Below are 6,000 nucleotides of genomic sequence, written 5' to 3'. Positions count from 1 at the left end.
TCAGTAAATACCAAATGAAAATGTGATACTGGTCAACTATTAGTGAACCTAACTGGGTAAGTCATTGATAGTTACTACACACTTGTCTGCCTAACTCTAAATGGTAGAATATGATTTCTACTAACTGGCATTAAACACTCACGAGGGTTAAGTGTATGCACAATGCTTGCTCAGAGACTAGTCAGTCTGAGAGAAGAATAACTGTGAATGCTACCATTTTGCAGCCAAATAAAAGGCAAAAACTGGTTGAGAAACTCGTCAGGACACATCACAAATTAGGGACAGAATTAGAATGAAAATTCACAAACACTGAGGTTCCAGTCTCTTGTTCAGTCACAGGATCTTTCTTTTATTCAGCCTTCAGTCATGGTCTTCTTTCATATTGAAAGACAGATTCCCTCATGAAAGTTGTTGCATGTATTGTGACAGGGGTATGAACACAGTGAGAATCCAAGTGATGCTTCTAAATGTAGCTTTTGTTGACACTGCCAAATTTAGTCAGTAAATATTTTATTCATTACTTAAGCTTATTCTTCATGCTTTTTTTTTTTTAAACTGGCATTATAGTAAAGGAAGAATTTCAATAAAAATTCAACATTTTGCTACTTTTTTCTTTGAAGGCAAGTACACTTATTAAAAAACAGTGTTCATTATATTCTAATTTGCCATTCTTTAAACAATGCTTTGAGATTTCAAAAAAGTAATTATAGAAGAATATTTCATTAAATAGTAATTATTGTAAAATGAGAATTCAATGGCTGGAATTGTAAGTCTGAATACTACCTTGAATTTGAACACACAAAATGTGATGTAAATTTATAGATTGTTTTATAGTTATATAGGTTATTATGTGTTTGTTAATAAATGAATATATATGCTAAATAATGAATATGTAAATATATTAGTTTATGCAATATATATGCTATCTATATTCTACATATAAAGAGAGGATGAGAGAGAATGAAAGAATTTTTTCTCTATATGTATGTACATTCATACGTGGCTCAATTGGATGGAAGAGACCAGAGAAAATACTGAAGTTTTTACTGGAACTGATTTAGCTAATAATATTTTGTAATATTAGCTACCCTTTGTTTTATATCCATTTCACACTCAGTACTTAACAAACATAAATTTTCTTCACACAGCACAGAAGTGCAGTCGAAATGGACTTACTTGGATTCACTTAGGGATTTAAGTGAATTATTCAAAATCACACAGGTTGTCAACAATTGAATTTGAACCAAATTCCATTTAATTCTAAAGCCTTCCATCATCCATCAATATCTTTGATAAAAGAACAAATTAATCAAGGGGACATTAAATAAGGCTTGTTTGAAAAAGTGCTTGTCCTGCAAACACAAGGACCTGAGTTCAGATCTGTAAGGGCCACGTAGAAGCAGGCAGAATGGCAGGAATCTAACTTTAAGACTCAGAGGACATCAGATACAAGGAGCTCATTGGCCAGCCAGTCTAACCAAATCAGTGAGACCAGGTCCAATGAGAAGCCTTGTCTCAAAAACATTGATGGAGTGCCACTGAGGGAAAACACCTGGCTATGAGCCTCTGGAGTCAACATACATGTGTATGTGCACAATGAACACACACACACACACACACACACACACACACACACACACACACAATGAGCAAGCACACACATATGCCACGCACACTCACAGAATGAAAAACAAATAAATTGAAATGATACAAAGGTCACTTCCAAGTAGGAGAGTCATATATGATAATCTTTTTTCTTTTAGTCTTTAGTTTAAATTATTGCAAATGAAGTATAAAAGCTGCTTTTTCTGAACTTTCACAAAGTTACAGAGATGAAAATAAGCAAGTCCCCACAGAGTTGGTGAATTCCTGGAGTGATCGCTCTGAGGATGGCTTTAGCAGGTGCAAAGCATAATAACACATTATGGTGTCTAGATCTGGGTAGTTTCACAAAAGGATGGGTGCAATTAAAAGCCCATAATGAGGCAAACTAGACTCTAGACTTTAGAGAAACTCAGTGACCTACTGAGCCTGTAGGTTTTTTTCTTACATAAATGCATGACACTAATTTTTTTATATAGAAAGTTTTTCTTTTAGGTAAATTATCAATAAAATAAGACCTAGTTTTTTTTTATGTTGTAAATACACATTGAATGAATTACTCAGCTTTTCATGTCACATAAAAGCATTTGACTCCAACTGGGTATTATCTGTTTTTAAAAAACTTTTAAAATTCATTTTACATACCAAACATAGATCCCCCTCTCATCCCTCCTCTCACTCCCTCTTCTGCCTCCCCCGGCCCTCATCCCATCCTCCAAAAGGGTAAGTTCTCCCATGGGGGAACAGCTAAACCTGCTACATTCAGTTGAGGCAGGACCAAGCCCCTCCCTGCAGCATCAAGGGTGAGCAATGTGTCTGACCATAGGTAATCGGATCCAGAATAAAACATTGGTATCATCTTTAATTCCAGAATTTGGGAGGCTAAGGAAGGAAGCTCATTAATTTAAGGACAGCCTGTATCACACAGCAAGAAGATCTATATCTATATCTACATCTACATCTACATCTACATCTACATCTATATCTATCTATTATCTATCTATCTATCTATCTATCTATCTATCTATCTATCTATCTATCTATCTATCTATCTATCTATTATCTATATGTTTGGCATTAGATATATTTTCGTGTGTGTGTGTGTGTGTGTGTGTGTGTGTGTGTGTGTGTGTGTGTGTGTGTGTTTGAGACAAAGCTTCTCTGTGAAACTAACCCTGGCTGTCCTGGAACTCACTCTGTAGCCCAGGCTGGCCTTGAACTCACAGAGATCACCTGCTTCTGCCTCCCGAGTGCTGGGATTAAAGTTGCATACCCCCACTGCCTAGCTAGCTATATTTTCTTAAGCCCATTTCTACATGTCTGCCACCATTGGTGCTGCATCCTTTTCTTACCCTTTGTCCTTTCCCCTATCTCAAGGTGATTATGGATCTATAGTCTACTACTTATACCATTTATATTTGAGCATATAAACACATAGTTTACATGCTTTGTGTTATTATTTTAGGTTTTGTTCTTTTTTCTTTTTTTTTTCTTTTTCTTTTCCCAGAGCTAAGGACCAAACCCAGGGCCTTGTGCTTGCTAGGCAAGCCCTCTACCACTGAGCTAAATCCCCAACCCCTATTTTAGGTTTTGTGTTGTTGTTTGGGCCAGGGTCTTGCTATGTTTCCCAAGCTAGCCTAAAACTCCTAAAACTCCCTCCTGAGCACTGTGGTTACAGCCACCATACTTGGTTTTATTATTTTATTATTTTCAATCTTTCAGGACAATTATTTTCACTTTATCCAAAGTTGTGTACAAATAAATGGCCCGTGGCTATTTGTTTTTTATTGCTAAGCATATACATTGTATATATTCACAATAATTTCTCTGTGTACCCAGTGACCAACTTTTAGGTTAATTCTGTGGGTTGACTGCTGTGGGAGGCAAAGCCAGGTGGATCTCTGTGAGTTTGAGGCCAGCCAGGTCTACAGAGCAAGATTCAGGATAGGCACCAAAACTACACAGAAAAACCCTGTCCCGAAAAGAAAAAATAGCTGAGACAAGCTTAAACTAAAGGCTGAGTTTTCATAATAACAATTCTCCATGTCATTATTTGGGAGCTGGGTCGCAGGACAGGAAATCACTACAGGCTGCATATGTGAATCTGTCTCATTTTATGTTTAGCTTTTGATAACTCTATTTCCTTCTTTTTAAAACATAATTTCCTTATTGATTCTCAGGAATTTCACATCATGTACCCCAATTCCACTCATCTCTCAATTCCCCATATCCTCCCCTCACTCCTGTAGCACCCCAAAAAGAAAATTAAAAAAAAACCCAAACCAAAGCAAGCAAGCAAACAAATGAAAACACGAATAAAAAAATTAACAAAACAAAACCAAAAAAATCGTTTTTGTTTCTCTATCTTTCCTACCTTTCCAAGACTTTGTCATTCATCCTGGTGGCATTGGTAGCAGTGAGTCACACAGTGTACCCTTTTGTCCAATTAGCTTTACTTGCAAATGTTCATTGCAGTGAGTCATTGGATGGTTCAAGACCTCTGGTTTCTGGTACACCATCATCACTGGATCCTCACTGAAAATCCTTGCTGTGGATATTACTCTATATAAATAAAACACTGATGGCCAGTAACCAGGCAGGAAGCATAGGCAGGACAAAGAGAGAGGGGAATTGGGGAAACAGGAAGAAGGAGGAGAGACACTGCAGCCACCGCCAGGACAAGCAACATGTAAAGATGCGGGTAAGCCACATGGCAAGGTATAGATTTATAAAAAATGGGTTAATTTAAGATATAAGAACAGTTAGCAAGAAACCTGCCACGGCCATACAGTTTATCAGTAATATAAGTGTCAGAGTGATTATTTTATACATGGATTGTGGGACTGCGGGGCTTGGTGGAGCCTGGAGAGAAGCCCTCCAACAACAAATCCTCTCAGATATCCTGTGGCCGCCTTGAGTCATGGAGATCCTGAGGGTATCATTCCACAGGACCAGTCCCTTCATGAGCTCCAACAGGTCCTAGATAGGGTAGAAGTTAGGGTGGCATGGGTGTAGGGGAGTTGGCTCTGCCTCCTCGCCTCAGGATTGTGGCCCCAGAGGCCCAGACTAACCAGCTCAGCTACCACCCAGGCCCATAGCTGGGCCTTGGGGTGGCCCAACCCATTTCTTCTGATGGTTTCTCTAGAGTCATTTGACTTTTGGGTGCAGATGATCATGTTGTCTGTAAATGACATCCTACACCTCCTTTGTTTTTCATATTATGTTGAATTGAATGTAAATACTTTTTTTTTCAGAGAGAAACATTATTAAAACTCTCTCATTAGTGTTCATTGTTGATCAAGCAGTCATATGACATGATATGTCCCAAATACAAGAAGTCTAGTTTTAAATGTTTATTATGAATATGAATGTGAGCAAGTAGTTGATTTAACTGAGTTCTTTTCTCATCTGAGACTAGAGATAATAAAAGTATTTAGTGACCCACTTTACAAGGATGCTGTGAAGGTCAAATTAAATAAAATATACAAAATAAGTTCTAACAGTGTTATGAATCAGGGCTTATATTATTTACTTGTTATAGAGGAGGCATGTTATGCTATTAGATACTATTGTTTTAAGGGAGCTGTTTATTGAACATGTTTACAAATTACCAGTAGATTGTATAAGAGCTATTTTTTTCTGTGATATACTCAGAATCTGGCAGAAGAAAATGTAGCATTAAAAATTAATATAAATAAAGAGAAAATTGTAACAGTTTCAGCAGCGTAATGTAAAAAATTTAAGAAAAATAAACCATGCTTATACTACACTTCATCTCAGCCAGAAGGTTCAGAAGTAATAAAGAATTATTTATGAATGCAAAACTATGTGTTAGAATGTTGAGAAAAATACATTGCCTTAGTTGAGAAATCCATTCACATAAAAGCCTGAAATGCAAAGTCTTGTCACTATAAGTGGCCCTTAGATCACACTGGTCACCATCACACTTGTGTTTTCATAACCTATAGAAACTTTAACAGAGACAGATAGTATATTTGAGGTAGATTCTTTTCTATCTTTTTTTTTAATAGAACATACAACTGCATACAGTTCTACACAGTGCATAACTGTGGACTATAGTAAGATAGGAAAATTCATCAGACTAGTCATCATGAAATGGTTGTGATCTTTGAAGTAAGACTTGCATTCTGATCATTGATCATTCACTCCTCTTGATCAAAGGCAAACCAGTTATCAAAAGAAGAAAGAAAAAAAAAGAAGAAAGAAAAACTAGGTCAAAGGTGAAAAACAAAATGAAGAACAAATTAAGAAAGCATCTCTCATTTTTAGCTCGTTAGTTTATCATGTACTATTTAAAAATATTCAAAATATCTTATTATTGCAAAATGCTATGAGTTATACCACTTTTTCATAAATATGGATCCACAAGGAGAATTC

Source organism: Peromyscus maniculatus, chromosome 7 (genome assembly GCF_049852395.1).
Source record: "Peromyscus maniculatus bairdii isolate BWxNUB_F1_BW_parent chromosome 7, HU_Pman_BW_mat_3.1, whole genome shotgun sequence".
In the NCBI taxonomy this organism is placed as follows: domain Eukaryota; kingdom Metazoa; phylum Chordata; class Mammalia; order Rodentia; family Cricetidae; genus Peromyscus; species Peromyscus maniculatus.
This window is presented reverse-complemented; position numbering follows the sequence as displayed.